The sequence below is a fragment of the Prionailurus bengalensis genome, chromosome C1, assembly GCF_016509475.1.
Source record: "Prionailurus bengalensis isolate Pbe53 chromosome C1, Fcat_Pben_1.1_paternal_pri, whole genome shotgun sequence".
Lineage (NCBI taxonomy): Eukaryota > Metazoa > Chordata > Mammalia > Carnivora > Felidae > Prionailurus > Prionailurus bengalensis.
In genome coordinates, this window is record NC_057345.1 from 52,868,111 (window position 1) to 52,891,918 (window position 23,808).

Below are 23,808 nucleotides of genomic sequence, written 5' to 3' on the forward strand. Positions count from 1 at the left end.
AAAATATCTTCTTCCGAAGATACGCTTCCGAAGTAAAATTTATTGGGGCTCTACCACGAGAGCATCAGAATGTCTGACCTAGACTACACCCACAGCAAATATAACAGCCACTTAATTTGCTCTAATCCCCTCTGTGCCACTTAATTACAGTGTGGGATATTTTAATATATTTGTGTGTGCCTGGAGGCCCAGTGGCCCACAATCCCATTAATAAAACAGGTAATGGGTAAAAATAAACATTGGCCCTCAGCCACACTGTTCTGTTATTTCATCAGCCAATTAAAGGCAACTGTAAAAGAGCCTTTAAAATCACCCAAGTGCTAATTGCATTCTACTCGTCTAGGTAGAGAATATTGATTGATCTTAAAACAGGTCTGCAGTTTTGGTTGCTCTGCTTTGCATTCTTGAAGCTTATCTTTTTTTTTTTTTTTTTAAATCTCACTATTGGTTGATATGTGGAATCCTTTTGAAGTCTTATTTAAACTGAGATTAAAACTTTTGTTACTTGCTGTAAAAATGCTTCCCACTCTGGTGCCTTATTTGTTCCTATTAATCTGTGCTTCAAATGTGGCAGATAATCTGCATCCAAGTTTGATGAATGCAGTTTACTAATCTGCCTTTACTATGAAGCACTGAGCAACTGACGTCCTACCTGTTGTATTTGCATCAGAGAATTACTTTTTTATTATCAAAATTATTTTTAAACATGTATATGTCCTTACTTCTTGAATTTTTCATTCTTCCTTTGTTACCATCTTTCTGATGAGCCCAGTCTGAGTCTCTCATGGTTTTCAATTTTATACAAAGATAGTGTACCGCTTTCATGAGCTGATATCTATGGAGAAGATATTGATGTCCTTAACGATGCTCAGCCACAGCTAAAAGTATCCTTTGATGTCAGGCCCCCCTGTTTCATGTTAGCTGTCTGATTATCCATCAGATTAGTAGCAGGAGCATGAAATGTACAGTTGCCATGTTAGCTTGGAGGGAGCTACAGTAAAATACAATCGAAGTTGGAAATCCCATGGGGCCTTTTGCAGGACAGTCTACATACTTGTTTTGGCATTGCCAGTTGGCATTTTGATGGACTTTTTTCTCTTTCTGTTAGAAACTGGTGACATATCCTACTTTTTTTCTCTTTTCACTACTGCCACCACTGAACCCTATTTCTAAGAGTTCTTCTGTAACCGAGATAGAATGCTAGCTTCCTTCCCTATCCTCATAGCCCCCAACAAGCAGGCAGATCTCACTACAAGAGGTCAGGTAGAATGTAACAAAATGATAGCCATGGTGACTATCACAGCTTTGAGGGTTGCTCTGAAAGTCTTTTGTCAAACTGCACAATACTTTTTCCAAGGTAGGAGTGAAATGTAGCTGAAACATTGCTCTGTTTACTTGAAGGTGGTGCAGCAGAGTGACTGCAAAGTACAATACAAGTCCACGACATAGCGAAATGTTTTGGGTGAATGAATCCTGGTGAGAGCCAAGTGCCATTTGAGACCACAAAGCTACACAATCTCCAATGGAGGACTTGGAGGGTCCTTGAGATAATGGTCTAGGAAGGCAAAGGTGGTGAGACACTTGTCACTCCTTCGAGAGACTACATCAGGTTTCCACATGAATGGCATTTTACTATGTAGTAGGAGCAAGCCTGAGACGTTAGTTTGGCTTCTGTTCTTAGCTTCAGGCTTTATTTCTTCTGTCATTGCTGGGTCCTGGCCCACCCCTAACAATTATAGGGCCCAGGGCATGAGTACAAGTGGAGGCCCACATACCACACGTCTAAATATTTAGAAGTTATAAATCAAGCTAGCAAACTGTTAAATGAAATATGTTCTGTCCTCCCACATTGACAAATATACCTTCATAATGACAAAATCAAAAAATACTTATAAAGTTATGGTTTGTGTATGACTACAAGCCAAGAACTATCAAAAATGACTACTTTAATCATTATTATGCTTGTCTGGGTGTTTTGTTCATGGCCAGAGATATTATATATGATTCATAGATTGTTATATATTAGTTCCATTATTTTTTTATTGCCTTCATTTCAGCAAAATGACTGCTTTTGTCATTTTACACAGACTTTTACACGAGATTTTAGCATGCATTCTTTTGACAACAATGCCAAGTTAGACAAAAACTTTCTTCAGTTATTGTAATATTTAGTTTTTTAAAACTAATTTTAATGTGAAGAAATTGTACTCCCTGAGCCAGTAGCAGCTGTAATTATTAATTAAATTCCTAAAGCAATAGTTCAATTTGCTAAGAATTATAGCAAATGAACTAAGAACTTTATATAGCATATTCAAACATAGTAATGGGACCATATGATAAAGAATCACATAATATTGCACAATATATAATGAAACATTATAATAATAATCATTATTAATTAATTAATTATAATTAATAATCAATAATAATGTAATCATTAACCTATTATATATATTGTATAGGTTGTTATAGTATATATTATCATATATATTACATATGGTGTCATATGATAAGTAATCACATGATATTACAAAATATTATATCATATTATTATACAATATGTAATTTCATCTGTAAGTCAGCATCATGCTTCCTGTTATCCTATATATGCACAAATCTAAGAACAATATAAATTGTTTAATGTGTTAGTTTTCTACAGCTGCTGTAACAAAGAATACTGAATTGGCTTAAACGACAGAAATTTATTGTCTTACAGTTCTAGAGCTTAGAAGTTCTAAATCAAGATGTTGGCAAGGTTAATTTGTTCTGAAGGCTGTGAAGAAAGATTTCTGTCTTCTTCTGGTGACCTACCATAATTCTTTGGCTTGTCAATGCATCATCTCAATTTCTGCCATGATATTTACATGGCATTCTCCCTCTGTGCACATGTCTCCAAATCCCCCCCACCTTTTTTTAAAGATTTTATTTTTAAGTAATCTCTATACCCAACGTGGAGCTCGAACTCACAATCCTAAGGTCAAGAGTTACATGCCCTACTGACTGACCCAGCCAGGTGTCCCCAAGTTTCCCCTTTTTATAATGACACCATTTATGACCCACTCCAATGACCTCATTTTAACTTAATTACCCCTGTAAAGACCCTATTTCCAAATAAGGTCACATTTTAAGGTCCTGGGGATTAGGACTTCAACATATGAATTTTGAGGGAACACAGTTCAACTCGTAACACTTAATATTGTGAAATTATTCCCAGCCATGAGACTATAATCTTGCAAATATTATCCTAATTTGTAAGAACTTTCAGAATATAAAGAAAAATAAGAAAACGGATGCTTGATAATATTGAGAATGATAGTTTCTTGTGCAAGAATCCACTGAGGAAGAATTTGACATGTTGATTAATCTTTTCTCTTCCTGAAGTATTTTTGCCACTGCAGTCCTTCCTGTGCTCCAAGCAGTGCCCATCTCCTCCATTGGTAGTGACTCAACACACAGACTTTCACAGTATACAATCACTGATCACTTAGAACACTGCCCTGTTCTAAGAACCTAGGGCAAGGGATGTAGAGAAATGATCCCTGGGGCAGAACAGTGTTAGTCACAGGGGTGGATGTTTAAGGTTTGGTTACATTATGGCAGCCCCGAATCCCAGATCCCAAGGGGCAGAGGACCCCATGTGTATATTAAACTTATTTTTCAGTAGGTCCAGGGAAGGGGCCCTTCTTTAAAACAAAAACAAAAACAAAACAGTTTTACTGAAATATAGTTCACATACCATCAAATTGGCCATTTTAAAGTATAAAACTTAGTGTTTTTAGTATATTCACAGAGTTTATATAACCTTCACCACTATCTTATTTCAGAACATTCTCATTATCTCCTAAAGAAACTCCTCTCATCCCCTGATAATCTCCAATCTACTTTATGTCTCTATGAGTTTGCCTATTCTAGATATTTCATGTAAGTAGAGTCATATACTGTTTGTCCTTTTGTGTCTGGCTTCCCTCACTTAGCATGTTTTCAGGATTTATTCATGTTACAGCATACATCAGTACTTCATCCTTTCTATGCCAACTTGACACATAAATCTGACCATCACATTCCGCAACATTATCCTTGACCTCCTTTTTCAAGATTTTTTGGGGAAGCTATTCTGGGGCCTATTGCATTTTCATGTGAATTTTAGAGTTAGCCTGTCAATTTCTGCCTAAAAGCCAGCTAGAGTTTTGATAAGGATTGCAATGAATCTGTAGATTAATTTGGGTAGTATTGCCATCTAAAAACATTAAATCTTCCAATCCATGAGTTCAGGCTCTTTCCATATGTTAAATTTCTTTCACTGATGTTTTGTTCATATCAATATTCAAGACTTGCTCCTCTTCTGTTGAATTTATTTCTAAATATTTTATTATTTCTCATGCTATTAGAAATGGAATTTGTTTTTTTTTAATTTCGCTTTCAGATTCTTCGTTGCAACTCTATAGAGATAAAACTGATTTTTGTAAATTGATCTTGTATTTTGCACCCATACCGAGCTCATTTATTTGCCCTAATAGTTTTTTTGTGGATTCCTTATGATTTTCTATGTACAAGATCATATCATCTGCAAATAGATAGTGTTTCAATTTTTCCTTTTCAATCTATATGATTTTCATTTTTATTTTTCCTGCCTAGTTACTGTAGCTAGAAACTTCAGTATAATGTTAAATAGAAGTGGCAAGAATGGACATTCTGGTCTTTTTCTTTATTCTAAGAGGAAAGCTTTTATGATGCTAACTGTGGGTTTTTTGTAAATGTGTTTATCAGATTGAGGACATTTTCTTTTATTCTTTTTTTATATTAAACATAATTTATTGTCAAATTGGTTTCCATACAACACCCAGTGCTCATCCCAACAGGTGCCCTACTCAATGCCCATCACCCACTTTCCCCTCTCCCCGACCTCCATCAACCCTCAGTTTGTTCTCAGTATTTAAGAGTCTCTTATGGTTTGCCTCCCTCCCTCTCTGTAACTTTTTTCCCCCCTTTCCCTCCCCCATGGTCTTCTGTTAAGTTTCTCAAGATCTACATATGAGTGAAAACATATGGTATCTGTCTTTCTCTGCCTGACTTATTTCACTTAGCATAATACCCTCCTGTTCCATCCACGTTGCTACAAATGGCCAGATTTCATTCTTTCTCATTGCCAAGTAGTATTCCATTGTGTATATAAACCACAATTTCTTTATTCTTTTTTTTTTTTTAATTTTTTTTTCAACGTTTATTTATTTTTTTTGGGACAGAGAGAGACAGAGCATGAATGGGGGAGGGGCAGAGAGAGAGGGAGACACAGAATCGGAAACAGGCTCCAGGCTCCGAGCCATCAGCCCAGAGCCTGACGCGGGGCTCGAACTCACGGACTGCGAGATCGTGACCTGGCTGAAGTCGGACACTTAACCGACTGCGCCACCCAGGCGCCCCTTCCTTTATTCTTTTATTCTTATTTTGTGGTGTTATTTAAAAAAATTATTTTTAAAATGTTTATTTATTTTTAAAAGAGAGAGAGACATACAGACAGACAAAATGCGAGCAGGGGAGATACAGAGAGAAAGGCACAGAATCCGAAGCAGGCTCCAGGCTCCTAGCTGTCAGCACGGAGCCTGATGTGGGTCTTGAACCCACAACTATGAGATCATGACCTGAGCCAAAGTCAGACGCTTAACTGACTGAGTCACCCGGGTGCCTCAAGTTGTGTGATTTTTTTTATTATGAGAGTGTGTTTGATTTTGCCAGATGCTTTTTCTATGTCTATTGAGATGATCATGTCTTTTTTTAAAACTTTATTATATCAATGTGATCTGTTACATTGATTTTTTTGTTTTATTTTTTAATGTTTGTTTATTTTTGAGAGAGAGAGACAGCATAAGTGGAGGAGGGGCAGAGAGAGAGACACACATACACACACACACAGAAAAAAAATATATATACATACATATATATCTTTGTATATATATATACATATATATCTTTGTATACACACACACACACACACACACACACACACACATATATATATATACACCACTTTTTCCTTATCCATTTGTCTATCAGTGAGCACTTAGATTGCTTCTGTATCTTGACTATTGTAAATAATGCTACAGGGGGGCGCCTGGGTGGCTCGGTCAGTTAAGAGTCTGACTTCTGCTCAGGTCATGATCTCATGGTCTGTGAGTTCGAGCCCCGCGTCGGGCTCTGTGCTGACCGCTCAGACCCTGGAGCCTGTTTCAGATTCTGTGTCTCCCTCTCTCTCTGCCCCTCCCCTGTTCATGCTTTGTCTCTCTCTGTCTCAAAAATAAATAAACGTTAAAAAAATTAAAAAAAAATAATGCTACAGGAAGCATAGTGATGCATATATCTTTTAGAATTAGTGTTTTTGTTTTCTTTGGGTAAATATCCAGTAGTGGAATTACTGGATCATATTGTACTTATATTTTTAAGTTTTTGAAGAACCTCTATACCATTTTCTACAGTGGCTACACCAACTTAATATTCTCATCAGCAGTGTACAAGGGTTCCTTTTTCTCCACATCCTCACCAACACTTGTTATTTCTTGTCTCTTTGATTTTAGCCATTTTAACAGGTGTGAGGTGATATCTCCTTGTGGTTTTGATTTGCATTTCCCTGATGATAAGTGATGTTAAGCATCTTTCCATGTGTCCCTTGGTCATGTTTGTCTTCTTTAGAAAAATGGCCTCCTTCCCATTTTTTAAAAATGTTTATTTATTTATTTTGAGATAGTGTGAGCAGGGGAGGGACAGAGAGAGAATCCCAAGCAGGCTCGGTGCTGTCATTGTGGAGCCCAATCCAGGCTCCATCTCATGACCGTGAGATCATGACCTGAGCCAAAATCAAGAAATGGACACTTAGCTGACTAAGCCACCCAGGTCACCTCCCACCATTTTTAAAAACTAGACTATTTGTGGGGATCTTTTTGTGTTGTCTAAGATCCTTATATATTTTGGATATTAACCCCTAATAGGATATGTCATTTGTGTATATCTTCTCCCATTCCATAGGTTGTCTTTTATTTTGTTGACTTCGCTATGCAAAAGTTTTATTTCGATGTAGTCCCAATAATTTATCTTTGCTTTTGTTTCTCTTGCCTGAGGAGACATGTCTAGAAAAATGTTGCTATAGCCAATGTCAAAGAAATTCCTGCCTGTGTTCTCTTCTAGAATTTTTATGGTTTCAGGTCTCATATTTAGGTCTTTAATCTGGTTTGAGTTTATTTTTATGTATGGTGTAAGATAGGCTCCAGTTTCATTCTTTTACATGTAGCTGTCCAATTTTTCCAGCACCATTCCAGCACCATTGAAGAGACTGTCTTTTCCCTATCATATATTCTTGCCTCCTTTGTCATAGATGAATTGATCATGTAAATGTAGGTTTAGTTTTAGGCTCTCTGTTCTGTTCTATTGATCTGTATGTCTATTTTTGTGCCAGTACCATACTGTTTGTAGTATATTTTGAAATCTAGGATTGTGGCACCTCCAGTTTTGTTTTTCTTTATCAAAATTACTTTGGCTTTTGGGGTCTTTTATGTGAAAACTGGACATTTAAAGTAAGACGGCAACTCAAATTAGATCACCTTTCCTCTGATGTTGGCGTGTGCTGTTGTTGCTATTGTTTGTTTAGTGACTTCCCTGGAATAATTCTATTTAGTCTATCTTCCCTATCATCTGTGGCTACTGAAGTCTTTGCTCAATTGGCTTACTGTCAAAGGAGGACAGAGATTTTCTTAAAGCAGTAATTCTCCCACCTTTGCCGAGGGGCTCTGGGTGTGTTTGAGGCCATGCCTTCAGCACTCCAGTAGTTTTTAACACTGCCTTTGCTTCCATTTCCTGCCAGAGGTGAGACAGTAAGGCTTTCCTGGGCACGCACAAGCCCCTCACATGAACACATCCTTCTATCTCCCCCGAAATATGTCAGAGATTTTCAGAGCCCCCTAGGAACATCTTATTCCTTAAATCTCCCCTTTGAGCTTTTGAGTTTTTTGGCCAGGCTCTTGTTTTTCCCAACTTGTGTTGCTACCCCAGGCAACTATGAGTCTTTTTCAACAAATGTCCTGAAGCTAGGGCTTTTCCTACCGAGAGGTTCTAAATCTAGTCAAATAAAGACAAGCCCTGTAAATAGAACTTTTTCAGCATGCTGCTAGACTGCTCAAATAGTGCCAGTTCTCTGGAGATGGGCTTTTGAGGCATTCCAACCCCCTCTGCCTCCTCCACTGACTGTTAGGCTGTTGGTTTTCACAGCTGCTGTGGTGGTGGGAGCTGCTGGTTTTCAAGGTTACCACAGAACTCAGGAGAGGGAGATGAGAAGAGAGCAAGTTAAAAATCCACAAAACTCTGTTCTTACCAAATCTTAGCCTTTTCCCCCTTGTTGCAAGCCTTTGGCTAATTTTCAAAGTTCTTAAAATGTTGATTTTCACAACTTTTTGCCGGTGTTCTCATTGCTTTTAGAAACCATTCCATATTGCCTGCTTGTCTCTCATCCATGTCTAAGGACAGTACTGGGTGGGTGCTGTCTTGGGAGGCCTCTGAGGCCCAAGGACACTGCTCCACATGACAGCCTCCCTTTGTTGATCCTTTTCCTCAAAACAAGACAATGTCCTGGGATTCTTTACAAACATTACCTCTTTGTTCCAGAACAGCTCTCCAGGGAAGATGTCTTGATCCCCATATTATCAAAAATGTTCCACAAACACTAAATAGCTTTAATTGGACCTAGTTTGTATCTAATTTCTTCAATTTTAATATTACAAGCTCCTTAAATTGAGTGAGGCCTGGGGAACACCAATATCATATTTTTTTATATTTTTCATGGTTGCTTTAGGTCTTCTCCTGGTATATAACTTGAGCTTTTTGACAGGCAAACGGATCCAATCCAACAAACACTAAGCATTGATTCAGTTTAACAATTATTTATTAATTACCTATAAAGTGCCAGGCTCTCAGCCATCCTCTGTAGAAACTACGAAGACTGCACTTTGCCCTCAAGCTACTTACCCAGTCAGTATGCTGGGGCCAAAAAAATGAGCCTTCCCCAGCACCAGCAAGTGCAGTGGTACAGCTCCTCTGGAAAACAGTGCATCTATGAGATGGTGATCACAGTTTCCATCTCATAATATAGTCATTAGCAGTAATGAGCAATGAATATGGAGCACATGGAACCTAGTAGAATTCAGTTAGTATTCCTCAAGTGAATGAGACATTTATTGACTGACTGATTCTACTGTTGCACATATGGGTCCTAGTATATAAAGTTCAATGAATTTAAGCTGTATTTCTTTCTTTCCTTTCATCCTTTGAGACATCCTGCAGAATCAGCCTATAAAAGGGGCATGGTATAGGAACTTCTGGGTGACTCAGTCAGTTAAGCGTCTGACTCTCGATTTCGGCTCAGGTCATGATCTCACAGATCCATGAGACTGATCCCAGTGTCAGGCTCTGTGCTAACCTTGTGGAGCCTACTTGGGATTCTCTCCCCTCTCCCATTCCCCTGTTCCTGTGCTTGCTCTCTCTCTCTCTCTCTCTCTCTCTCTCATAATAAATAAATAAACTTTTTTTTAAAAATTTTTTTTCAACGTTTATTTATTTTTTTTTGGGACAGAGAGAGACAGAGCATGAACGGGGGAGGGTCAGAGAGAGGGAGACACAGAATCGGAAACAGGCTCCAGGCTCTGAGCCATCAGCCCAGAGCCTGACGCGGGGCTCGAACTCACAGACCGCGAGATCGTGACCTGGCTGAAGTCGGACGCTTAACCAACTGCGCCACCCAGGTGCCCCAAATAAACATTTTTTAAAGAGGGAGGCATGATAAAAAAAAAAAAAAGGTATCTATCTCATAGCGCTGTTGCAAAGAATAAATGAAATAATAAGATAATGCATGTAAAGTAGTAGCTAGCACTGTGCCTGGCACATACTAGGAGCTTAATAATATGTAATGACTGACATCATCATCCTTATTGTTGCTGTTTTTTTAATTGAAGTATAATTGACCCATCATTGCTGTTTGAGCTAAGAAGCTATGCCTTCTTTCTAGGCAGAGCCCTTCTAGACAACATTCCCTGCTGTGAACCCCAACAAGAGACCTCAAAGCCTTTATTTCCTTTTTTCTTTTATTGACCTTTGGCTAAAGTCCCTTTTTGCAGAAAGACAAAGTGACCAGCTTTTGATGAATTCTTTCCTTCTCTTATCTGCTTCCAAGTCTCAGCCATAGTGAAGAAGTGTTACAGGGCACTGGCCCAGACCAGGAAGCGATAATGTAATTTTCAACTCAAGATAAACTCAAGGATAACTTTCAACGCAGCTACTCGGGCAGTCCAAGGACAGAGGTGCCTTGTGGAGGGGAAACCAGGAAGTCACTCAGCAGCTGGCCCAGGACACGGAGGGCCATCACTTCAGTGAAGTAACTGATCTCCGTCTCTTCCTCAAACTGCCTGAGACTCAGCGCTCTGCAGAGAAGGGGCAGATGGAGGGAATGTGGAGAGATTAGATAAGAAGGATTTCCCAATCCCAGTGGGGGATAGATCCAAAAGTACAGAAGGTTGAGAAGCCAAACTCTCATATCCCAATCCACCCCCATCACTCAACAATTTCCACTGTATGAATGGGGTGTGGAAAGCTTCCAGTTAAAACGATACTTGTGAATATTGGCAAAGTGTATCTTTGTGTGCAAGGGCACATTTAAAGAGAGAAGAGGAAAGATAAGTCCTCGCTTTCTAGGAACACACATTCTGAAAGTGTGTCTACCAGGCCATGAGCCTTCTCAGTCTACGCGTTAGTCATGAATTCATCTCCATACCTCGCCCAGCACCTAGCACATAGCAGATGCTCTGCAAATTGTGTTAAATTGGACACTGAGAGTCTGTGTCCTGAAGACAAGGTTTTATTCATTTACTCAACTCATTTTTTTAAATGTTTGTTTATTTATTTTGAGAGAGAGAGAGAGAGAGAGAGAGAGAGAGAGAGAGAGGAGAGAATCCCAAACAGGGCTTGGGGCTTGACACGGGATTCGAACCACAAACCCACAAACTGTGAGATCATGACCTGAGCCAAAACCAACTGAGATGGACGCTTAACAAACTGAGCCACCCAGGTGCCCCTGATTCAACATATTTTTATCAAGTGCCTTCTGTATTCTAGGCCTCTGGATTTTAGAAGCTTTTTTTCAAATCATGTAAGTGAGTACCAGGGAGCAAAACCAATCTAAAAGTCCTCATTCTATATCATTTACCCATCCCCTTCCTGTGTTTATGAGTTTTAATATTAGTTCCTGCTGTAAGTTACAGAGCAAGTACTTTTCAAGAAATGGAGAAAAATCTCTGCCTCAACTCTGGCTGTGGGTGAACAGAAAGCCCCAGAGGAATCAGAGTGTGATTCATTTCTCTTAGAAAGCTCTGAGTGTACAAGTCAGTAGTGAACCTGTATTCACAAATCACACATGTAAACAAGTGGTCCCTATTTTCCCATCAGCCTCCAGAGCCTGCCAGTCAGAATCAAATTACAATGTGTATATAAATCACATGGGGATGTTGTTAAAATGCAGATTCTAAAGGTATAGGTCTGGGGTGAGGCCTGACATTCTGCATTTCTAACACTTTCCCGGTAGGTGCTGGTTCTGCTGGTCCACATATGTTGAGAAACTAGGGTCTAGAGAAAAAGTACCTATCTGGGTTCTAGTCCTTTCTGTGTCATTCACTAGCCAGTGACCCTGGACATACTGCTTACCTTTTGGGGGGCCTCAGTTTTTTTTTCTTTGCAAACTGAAGAGCTTGAGTTCAATGTCATCTAAGAGTCCTTCTAACTCTAAACTTTATGACGGATTGTCACTCAATTTGCTCATTCCTTTATTATAGTTAAGACCTCTTAAAGTTCTGAATTTCATGCAATTTACCCTTGGGTTATTTTTCTCTGCTCTGAAGTGTTAATAGTCCTCTTTAATCTATTGTTGTGCTTGCATGTTGCCCATTCTAAGCATGACATTATATAGTGGGATCAGTCCGTGAGAAAGATTTTACATCAGTCCGTGAGAAAGAATTCTCATGTGGAAACCCCCCCCCCCCCCCCGCATCCCCGTCCCTCTCACCAGCACAAAATTATGAACTGGTGTGGTATCTGCCCTCCTGGGTAAAGGGGAAGTAGCTGTCTGTGAGCTGAGTGCCTCTGTTTGAAGTTAAGCAATGGGATCACAGCAGGAGGCGTTGTGATGTGGTGATGGAGACAGCCTTCTGATGTCTTCACATGGGTGTTTTGAAAGCACTGATCTGATGACATTGATGCCTGACTGGCAGACTCCAAAGCCTGATGGGAAAATAAGGACATGTGTGCATATGTGACTTCTGAATACAGGTTCATTTGTACACTCATAGGACTTTCTAAAAGAAACGACCAGATTGTATAACAAACACAATAAATGACATGTTATGAATAATCTTGACTAGGCTAAAAGTTGATGATGCTACTCAAAAGATCAGCAACAGATAGAAGCCACAGCTCTGCCTAGACTCAAGGGACAAAGAGAAGAAGTGGTTTTACCAGAGGCCAACAGTAGGGTCATCTGTGGAGGTTGGCATGATGGCAAGCCCATTTTGTGGGCACAGGAGCCACGAGAAGCTCTTCCTACTGATCACCCTAGGCAGAAAGCAGGTGAGGGGAAACAACTTCCTTTCTCTCTTTGTCTCCACTTCCAAAATACCAGCCAGTGCCTTCCATGAGGGGAACTCTACACGATGCCACCTGACATGGGAAGCCTGAGAACTGAGCCTGCAGAAGTCACCTTTCTTGTGGATCCTGAGCAGAACAGAGAAAGGGCTAGGAATGAATCTTAGGGCAAATAGGTCCAGCACTAGTGTCAATACCCCAGATTGATTTCTATGCCACTGGACAGCTGGGGTGGAGGCCAGCTACACGGATACTGTGAGTTGAAAATAGTATATTCAATGCTGCTGTTCTTGCTTAGTCTTCAGGTAGGACCATCCAGTGGACAATTGGGTTGTGGAACTGAGATCTAGGACAGAGGTCAGGACTAAAGGGGTGGACATGATGGCCATTTTGCCTAAGTGAATTTGAAGAGGGTGAAAACCAAGAGAGGTTATAAAAAGGGACAAGAATGGGGCACCTGGGTGGCTCAGTCGGTTAAGCGGCCGACTTCAGCTCAGGTCATGATCTCACGGTCCGTGAGTTCGAGCCCCGCGTCGGGCTCTGTGCTGACAGCTCAGAGCCTGGAGCCTATTTCAGATTCTGTGTCTCCCTGTCTCTGACCCTTCCCCGTTCATGCTCTGTCTCTCTCTGTCTCAAAAATAAATAAATGTTAAAAAAAAAATTTTTAAAAAAAGGGACAAGAATAAGATCCCTTACATTCGTACGACTATTTGTAATTTTCAGACCTTTTTTTTAATGTTTTTTGATCTTACAGCATCCAATAGTTTTGACAAGGTAGCCTGGTGTTTTACTTTCCTGTCCAGAAATATGGAAAAATTGATAAATGATTATCCCTGTGCTCTTTCTTATCATTACAAGTTCTTTTTAATTGTGTAGAGGGGTGCTCTGAGTCTAGACCTCAATATTTATGAACTCCTGGGGGCTAAAAACAAAGACAGAAAACTTGTAGAAATTTGCTTCTTGGAACTCTAAAGACAGAATTTGTTAAGTGGTAGGAGTGCCTGGGTGGCTCAGTTAAGCATCCAACTCTTGATTTTGGCTCAGGTCATGGTTTATGAGATGGAGCCCCACGTTGGGTTCTGAGCTGACAGCGCAGAGCCTGCTTGGGTTCTCTCTCTCCGTCTCAAAATAAATAAGTAAATAAACATTTTTTTAAAAAAAGAATTTTTGGGGGTTGCCTGGGTGGCTCAGTTGGTTAAGCATCCGACTTCAGCTCAGGTCATGATCTCGCAGTTTGTGGGGTCGAGCCCCGCGTCGGGCTCTGTGCTGACAGCTCAGAGCCTGGAGCCTGCTTCAGATTCTGTGTCTCCGTCTCTCTCTGCCCCTCCCCCACTTGTGCTCTGTCTCTCTCTATCAAAAATAAATAAAACGTAAAAAAAAAATTAAATTAAAAAAATAAAAATAAATAAAAAAGAATTTTTTTAAGTGCTAAACACTAAGTGCTATTCTGTGCCAGACATCTTTATAAAACCTTGCACAGGATGAACTCACTGAATCCTTTGAGGTGGGCACTATTAATTTCCCATTGTACAGATTGAGTAAGTCACTACCTTAGTTTGGGCTGCGATGAGACTGGGTGGCTTATCAACAACAGAAATCTATTTTTCACTGTTCTGGAGGCTGGAAGTTTGTGATCTGGGTGCCAGCATTTTTAGATTGTAGACCATCTTGCTGTATGTTTACATGGCCAAATAAGGGAGCTGTCTGGGTTCCTTATATAAGGGTGTTAATCTCATTTCTGAGGGCTTTACCCTCATGGCCTAATTAACTCTCAAAGACCCCACCTCCTAATACTATCACTTTGGGGGTTAGTTTTCAACATAAACATTCAATCAATGTACTCACTTAAGGAGACTCATCTAGCAGAGGATGAAACTTCAATCTGGGCCCAGGCAGGTAGACTCCAGGAGTCAGGCTTTAGCCTCACCTGGGAAGGCAATCAATTGATGAACTCTTACATGAATTACACATGAGCTACATTATGTGTCTGATTGCTAAAAGGACTCACAGAACTCAAACAGTTTATCCTCATGGAGCAGTTCTATTACAGGCAAGGAACATAGCACAGCAATGGTAAGAGGGAGATCTGCAATGCAGGGGACCTGGAGATCTCAAGTGCAAGCTTTGTCCTCCTACAACTGGGTTGCACAGGACATCCTTTGTCTGCAGGTCAACCAGTCAGGTTGTAGTGGAGGTCTCACAGTGAGCTGGCCACATAGGGACATTCTACAAAGTGACAAGCCTCAACCATCAAAACCCCAAGACTCCACTGACCCTAGGTACAAATCAGAAATCCCACTATTATTACTAAATAATGCTAACAAGCTGATACATTCTGACCTAACTAAGTCATGAACTCATGGAACATCATTTATCTTTTGTAAATACATTCCATAGTGATTGCCAATGGTTGGTGACTCTTCAGATTAGTCTAGGGTCAATTTAAGTCAGCTGAGATAAACCCATGCTTTTCAACCCTCTTGCCCTTGCTTAGTGTGTAAGTCAGGAACCTACTCCTAGAACTTGGATAATGAAGTAACCCAAATACAAATGATTGCCATTGGGATGTGGAGTGTTCTATACATAATGGAAAAGCTATCATGGATCTGTCATTACAAACATCTGTTACTTAAGCAGATGGCCTAATATTTTTGTGACTGGTCATGAGATCATGATCTCACAGTTCATGGAATCAAGCCCTGTGCTGGGCTCTGTGCTGACAGCACAGAGCCTGCTTAGGATTCTCTCCCTCCCTCTGCCCCTCCCCTGCTCATGCTCGCGCTCTCTCTCCCTCTCTCTCTCTCTCTCTCAAAATAAATAAATAAACTTTAAAAACAAAGAGAATATGGTGAGTGCTGTAATATTCACCTGTGTCTCTAGAACAATGTTGCAAATTAGAAACAATGCAAATCATGTAAGTAATTTTAAAGTTACTAGCCACATGAAAAAAAAGTTACTATATGTTAACTAACTGGAATTTAAATAAAAACTTGAAACCATACAAAAAAAGTAAAAAAAAAGTGAAATTCATTTTAATCATATTTTTGACTCAACTACATTCAAAATACTGTAATTTCAACATGAAATCAGTATAAAAGTATAAAAGATATTAATGAGCTATATTTTTTTAAAAATCTTCAAAATCTAGTATGTATGTTGTATTTATAGCAATCATAATTTAGATAATAAATTTTCATTGGAAATACTTGATCTGTACTTAGGTTTTATAAAATGAACAATTAAGACCATAGATTCACATTCCCAAATTGTTCCAAATATACTCAAAGTCTTCCAATAACCAAATCAAATACCAAAAAAAAAAAAAAAATTTTTTTTTCTTTAATATTCACATCCATATTCCAAAACTGGTTCATTTTTTTTTTTTTCAGAAGAATTGATTTGACTTTGCACGAGAATATCAGTTTTTAAACTGTGTTTACTCATGTTAGGTAAATTTACTAAATCTTATATTAACTCAGTATTATATTGAATTCAAAGGTGTATTGCATGAATTGAAAAGAAACACTAAATTTACCAATACCAACAAAGCATTCTTCAAATTTTTCCTGTAGTCTTTGCAATTTACAAAACTCTTCTAGTTATAGTTAAAATCTCCTGCCTATCATTTCATGCTAAGTGTGTAAAAGCTTTGATTGTTGGTTTGTATTATGAAATGTCTCAGTTACAACATTCATTCTCATACCTGTCTAGTTAGGTTACAATAAGCTTTTCCTTTCCTTGGAGCTGCAAGTTTAGTTGTTTATATCCAGTGTGGTATCAGTGGGAAAATGTAAATCATGTTGCCATTTTTTGTCTTTGATTATTGAGTAGTTGGCAAGCATCCCTTCAGTTTCAAAGAAAATCTTGAATTGGAGTTAACAGCAAAGTAAATCTTTGTAAGACTCTTCCACAATTTAATCAACAAGTACTGGGAAAGAACACAAGATCATTAAATTCATTGCCTTTGATTCCTTTCAACATTTCTATAAACTGGCAATGATTCCATTTGCATGCATATATGAAACAATTTCAACAACTGTATCCATGATGCTTTTCATAGAGTCAGCTCCAGAAAACTGAGCACAGATATTTTCAGTATGTATCATACAGTAGAAAAAAGCAATAAAGAAACCATCAGTTTCATTTTAAGATTACCACTGTCTAGATTTTTGACGTAACAGCTGAAGTACCATCATGATAGAAACTAATTTTTTTTATGTCTAACTGAAATTCTTTGACAGCTATGAAAGATTAAAACAAAACAAAACAAAAAGACCCACCCACTTTAGGAGTTCAATTTCATAGGCTGCAAATTGACATTTCTTTGTGAATTTAGAAGTCATTTAAGGTAAAAGGTACCTGAAATATTAATTGGCCAATTTCTCTTTTATCTCTTGACTCATCTAAATTAAAAGAAAGAAGTTTTCAAATTATGAATCAATTGATCTTTGATTTTATTAGAAAGGTTTTACATTCTCTAGGCTATCCATAACTAAAATAATAATTTTTTCCTCATCTTTCCATCTAAAAGTGGTTTTATACCTGGCCAAAGTTATAAGTTCAGATTCTGTTAAAATCATGTAAGGGGTGCTTGGATTGGCTCAGTCAGTTAAGCATCTGACTTTGGCTTAGGTCATGATCTTGAGGTTTGTGATTTTGAGCCCCACATCAGGCTCTGTGCTGACTCAGAGCCTGGAGCCTACTTCAGATTCTGTGTCTCCCTCTCTTCTGCCCCTCCCTTGCACTCTCTCTCTCTCTCTCTCTCTCTCTCTCTCTCAAATAAATAAACATTTAAAAAAAATTTTTAATTGTGTAAAACAAATTTTGTTAGGACATTTCATTCTGATTTTAGATGACTAATTTCATTGATTCCTTTTGACTGTTGAAAGGGACCCTTTTAAAAATCAAAATAACTATATATTATTTGCTGAAAATGCCACCTTAATGTTGTCTATTTTATTATCTTTAATTTTTTTTAATACAGCAAACAACTTTATTTGGCTGTACTCAATTGACATTCATTGTGAACTTTGCAGCATATCTTATTCCAGCCTCTTTTTCCCATTACTGTTCTGGTCATAGTCCAGTCCAATCTCCACTCAGTTCTGCATCAGTAATATTACCTGAAGTAATGATGTGTTCATTTTAATCTTAAAGTTTTCCATACTTTTCTTAAACTAAGAAAATGAATTAACTATATTATAATGAAAACAATAGTATTTCAGTTTAATTAGCGACTATGATTTACATAGGTTTTTACCATAATTTATGCTGTCTGCACAAAACATTCAAATTAGCACATTACAACGTTACAGGGTGTATAGAAAAAAAATCATTTGAACTGATTCAGTCTATTTATATCTTCAGGATTTGTGATATATTAATATGTAATTTTGGAAACAGTACAGTCAATATATGCAGTATCGTAAAAGAATAAAATCTTATGTGATGCAGCAATTCAAGTAAAATGAAGTCATACAGCTTCAGTTTTCAATTCCATTTAAACTAATTAGAATTAAATAAAATTTAAAATGTCATTTTCTCAGTTACGGTAGCCGCATTTCAGCTGTTCAACCGTCACACCTGTTTAGTGGCTGCCGAACAGGACAGCAGAGCCCCAGAATCTAGACAGATCATAAAGCAGCAACCATCTGTGTATCGTGTCCACTCTTTGTTCCCAGTGCATAGCAGAGCACAGTAGGAGCTGAAGAACAATTTGTTCCATTAAAATGAAATCACGGGTTTAGCACAGTGACTGGCATTTAGTAGGCATTTGTTGAAGTCCTGATGGAATGAAGGATGTGCCATTTGGTTGTTCATTCATCAGTGACTCAGTCTTCAGGCAGCCATGGCCCCTTGGTGAGCCCACTCCCCCTCGCGACCACTTTCTCTGGTGAAAGGCAGTGCATGCATGGCACTGTGGCGTCATTCTAAACAGTCCTGAAGGCTCTATCCCCCTAGGGTTTTTCAGGCTATGTCACTGAATTCAGGGCAAAAAAAACCCCAAGAAGTCAGGATTCCTAACCCTAGAAAAGCACTCTGATGGTGAGAGCACAAGGAGATTTGATGTCTGGGGGCAAAAGGAGAAGGATTCTCTTAAAATGGATGGGGTTCTGGCTTTGGGATTGGGAGGAAGTGTGAGCACATCTTCTAGCAAAGAGCTCCACACTGATCCCCGCCACGGCCTCCCTCCCTTCTGTTAAGAGAGACTCTCCTTGACAAGAACACTACAGAACTCAGACTTCAGAATAGTATTTGTTTGAATCATTTTTCTGCTTGGGGCTAAAAATAGAAATTCAAAAAGCAAGAGTGGTTAGTTGGACAGGATTTCAAAGCTGCATTCAGCAGGCTACATTTCCTCTTGGATTAAAAATATGTATGTGTGTGTGATTGTTTGGGGGAGTCATCCTGATGAAAAAGGAAGGGTAAATTGCAAAGAGATACACCACCAAGTTGCAAAGTGAAATGTTACTCTTTTAGATTAGGGTTAATTTTGAAACAGTCCACCATGCCAGTAGGCACACCCTACAGAGGGTCAGGACAAGGGGAGGAGGCAGCATGGCCCCCATGTCTGCCACCGGCACAGCAGAGGGGCCACGGGTCCACCGCTTTGAGAGGTTGCCTGCCTCAGCCTCCAAATGGCTGTGGGTACCTGCCTCGCCTGGGCAATCTTCCTTGCTTTGTTGTTGTTGCTGCTAGTACTGTGGTAAAAATAGACATAAAATTTACCACTCAAACCATTTTAAAGTACACGGTTCAGTGGCACTTAGTACATTCACAGTGTTGTGCAACCATCACCACAATGCAGTTGGAGAACATTTTCATCATTCCAAAAGGAAACCCTGTGCCCAGTAAGCAGTCACTCCTCATTTCTCCCTGCTGCCCCCCTCCCCTTGGCAACCACTAATCTGCTTTCTGTCTCTACGGATTTACCACTTCTGGACATTTTATATCAATGGAACCATGCAGTATGTGGCCTTTTGTGTCTGGCTTTTTTCATTTTGCACAATGTTTTCAAGGTGTGGTAGTATGCATCTTTCTTGTGTTTTGATGAACTTTAGTTACTTTCTGGCATAGTAACAAGAGGTCTGGCATAGGAGCCTTGCAGACCTGGGTGGGAATCCTGGCCCTGCCTTTGAGCTTCAGTTTCTTGAGCTACACAATGAGAATGTCCTGAGATGGATATCTCAGGAGTCCTTGAGAAGGTTCATTTGCTAACATTGAACTATTATTTATTTGCTAATTCAATAAATATGAGTTGAGCAATCACTGTATACCAAGCCAAGGCTTCAGGGCTACATTGGTGAACACCACTGGGCAAGTTCTTGGTCCTCATGGAACTTGGTTCTAGTGGGAGAAATACACAATAAACACACAAACAGATAAATAAGAAGAAGACTGGGTGTGGTGTAATTGGGTATAAGGAAGGGACTGCTTTCACAGCTTGGTGAGTAAAGGTTTTCCACCCAAGGAGCTGATATTTGAGCCAATATCTGGGGAACGGACTGAGCCAGCCTTGTTAAGAGCTAAGGGAAGACTGTTACAGGCAAAAGAACAGCAAGAGCAAAAACCCTGGGGTAGGAAAGGCTTTGGCACAATTGTGGAATGGAAAGGAGGCCAATGTGGATGAAAATGGGTGATGATGGGTGGGAGGTGTGACATGAGTTTGGAAAGGTAAGCAGGAGTCAAACCGTGCAGTGCTGTGCAGACTGCATTCCAAGAGTGATAGAAGCCATGGAGGGTTTTAGCTAAAAGAGTGACATGTTGTAACTTATAATCAGAAGAGCACTCTGGCAGCTGTGTGGAGAATGAAGCAGGTATAGAGGCTGGAGGACTAGCGGAAGGAGGCTCTTGTACTAGTTCATACATAGAAAAAGGTGGCTAGGGTGGGCTAGGAGAGTTATAAAGAAGTGAGAAGTTTTGGGATGGCCTGGAGAGGAGGCAAGTGTGAAGATTATGTTAAATAAATAAAAGTAAACAGGATAAATGAAATCAAATGAGAAAATGCATGCAAAATGCCTAACAGAGCTTAAGACAGAGCTAATATTTTTTTTAATTTTTTTTCAACGTTTTTTATTTATTTTTGGGGCAGAGAGAGACAGAGCATGAACGGGGGAGGGGCAGAGAGAGAGGGAGACACAGAATCAGAAACAGGCTCCAGGCTCCGAGCCATCAGCCCAGAGCCTGACGCGGGGCTCGAACTCACGGACCGCGAGATCGTGACCTGGCTGAAGTCGGACGCTCAACCGACTGTGCCACCCAGGCACCCCAAGACAGAGCTAATATTTAACTCACATCCCATTCCCCACCCCACCTACACACCCCCATGCACACACTCACAAACCTTTGAGGCTCTTTGAGGAAGCATATTATGGGTTCCCTCTTCATTGGAACTTCTCCAGCATCAGGGATGAGTGGGAACTACAGAAAGAGGGACATGGGTATGTCTCTGATTTTCATGGGATAAAGAGAGAATAAATCTACCACTCTCTAGTCACCTGGAATGGTTGGCCTCTTAGAGCAGCCTTGGCCTTCAGCAGGTGATGGAGAAGTGGAGTTCTGTGGGATGAAGCCATTGGCCATGTTCTAAGAGAAGAGGGAATAGCCAATAAGGAAGGTGTTCTCTCCCCTTCTAGCTGCCAGAGGCTACCTGAAGGGAATTTTCTTCCTCTGCTCTTTTGACACATTTGTGCTTCCCCATTTCACACTCTGTTGTGGTCTGTGGTTTGACATTCTGAGCAGAACCACTCATCTTTGTGTCCTCTACCCCTGGCACAAAGTGGGCACTTAATTAATATCCAAATATTCAATGAGTAGGTAACGGAGCACACTATTGCTGCCTGGTTTAGAGCCAAGAGCTTCTGGGGTTGCAGAAGAATCAGTGAGGTTTTCTCTTCTGTAAAAATGTGGGCAATAATAGCATCCACTCAGAGGATTGTGAAGATTAAGTGTGATAATGTGTGTAATTCACTTAGCACAGTGCCTGACACATAACAAGCCTCGATGGAAGTTTGCTATCATTCCTCTTATGAGGGGTCTGCTTTCTGTGGCTTCTTCTTTCAGAGTTGTTGTACATAAGTGGCCTGCAGAGACTCCTTTTGGAGCCCTGGATTAAGAGGGGTATGTGGGCCAATGTTCAAGAAAGAAGGGTGCTGGTGCAGGAAACTGAATAAGCTCTCCCAGTTCTCACTGTCACTGGGGACTTGAAAGTGGAATTAATAAAGTGCCTTAAGTTTACCGCCAGTTCCTTTACAGCCTGATTTCCTGCATATTGGGTACTAGATGAGACATAAGGGATTGCAAATGCAAATGGAAAGTGGGATATCGTTAGCTGGGGCCAATATAAATATGTTTGTGGGGGAGGACAGAACAAAGGCCTAAAGCCTTGATGTTGACAGAAACCATGTTATTGTTTAATATATGACTTCATCCTAGTAAAAACGATAGTTCCCCCGGGCCTGCCAGGGAATGGGAGAGATGTGTTATCTGTACCTACACATGCCAGCAACCTGGGGAGGGGGCAGCCTGCATGTGACCCTGACCCAGCCCCCACCCCAGTACCCTCCTGGTGTGTCTGAGGGAGGGGCTTAGCAAATGGTGTCCACCTTGGAGTCAGAAATCGGGATCCCAGCTCTTCCTGGCATCAGCTGCAGCAGAGGCCTTAGCTGGGAGCCTCAGCTCTCCCTAATGCACCCTCAGAAAACAACTAACCCCCCCTAGAGTAGTTGTGATGCATAAACAAGATAAATAGGATACACAAGGTTTTAAAGAAATGCTCAATTAAAGAGACCCTTTGGGATTTGCAGTAACCTTACCTGCTTGTGCTCGACCTCTTCCACCAACCCCACAAGGATTGCAATTCATGGCTCCACCTCCCCCCTCCCACAGCCCTCCCACCCCACCCACACCACCACTTTGGTTCCCGTACCTTCTCTATGTAAATCTGTTTTATTTCATTAGGCCCTTTGCAAGGTGTTGCTTGGCTAAGAGAGTGGAAAAGCCAGGGAAGCCTTTAAGAATATATTGTCTGCTTGGGCTTCTTATTCTTGCCCAACCCATCAGAAGCTCCAAGCTACTCCTCTGCCTGCCCCTTCCATTCCACATGCCCCTTTATTTTACCCATTACCTCCATCAGAGATGGAAGCATGAGTCTTTGATGGTACAGAGGGAGCCTCCACAAGCACCCAGTGGAAATTCCTAGTCAGTGGGTTGAAGCATTTCTTGAATTTTAAGAGCACTGGGACCCAAGAACTGGACCTGAGGGAGGCTTCCCAGTCTGCCACCTTCCATTTCCTTCCCCGGAAAGTTTCCACTGGAAATTCCCCAGCTTTGGTCTGAGTGCTTGGCTCTGTAATCTTGGAGACATTCAGCATACACCCCACAATTAAGACTTTGCAATTCCACGCAGTGTTTCTTAAGAGAAAGTTAGATGCAATTAGATCATTTGAAGATGGATTAGCCTGCCGTCTGCACAATATTAAGAAAAATCACGTTGGCAATTGACAGGGCCTCTTTGAAGAGCTCTGAAGGAAAGCCACTAATGAGCTCTACACTGGGTTGCCCCTCTGTTCCCGAAGGGTTAACACAATTTGTGGGAAAGGAAAAAAATCCCCTGTGGTATTAAAATGCTGTGTCAGAGATTTGTAAGCTCTCCTTTGTAGCTCTGCCCCCAGGCCTGGCTCACTTCAGTTGAGATCAGGTTAATAAGAGCTCTGTTGCCGCCTGGCAGTTACAGTTTGATGCCTGACCAGTGAAGTACAGTTATTGGTAGGAGTAGTAAATAAATGCTGAGGAATCTGATTGAACAAGTTAAGGGACATCTGTCGTTCTTGCCTGTCCAGTGTCCATTCATCCTTCTTTTGATAAGAGCAGCTTGATTTGGGGAAAACTACCTCATGTCCACACTCAGTGTGGGTGGGGCTGGCCCAATCACCACTTTAGGGTGACCATGTGACCAACCCAGCTCCACTGGTGTATTTGAGAATCCAGCCATGACCCAAGCCACTGGACTTGTCAATTACATGAGCCTATAAACTCCTATTCCACCTACCCCCAACCCCTGCTTTTTTTGTTGTTTTTCGTTTCTGCCAGGTAAAGTTAGGTGTTCTGTCATTTGCAACTAGAATCCTTATTAATTTAAATATT

The 23,808-nt window shown here is 40.3% G+C and overlaps 1 protein-coding gene across 1 annotated transcript in view; it reads left to right on the forward strand.

Annotated features, from left to right (window-relative positions):
• Window positions 1-23,808, forward strand: part of ROR1 (receptor tyrosine kinase like orphan receptor 1) — a 400,652-nt gene that overhangs the window by 272,588 nt on the left and 104,256 nt on the right. The window lies entirely within an intron of this gene.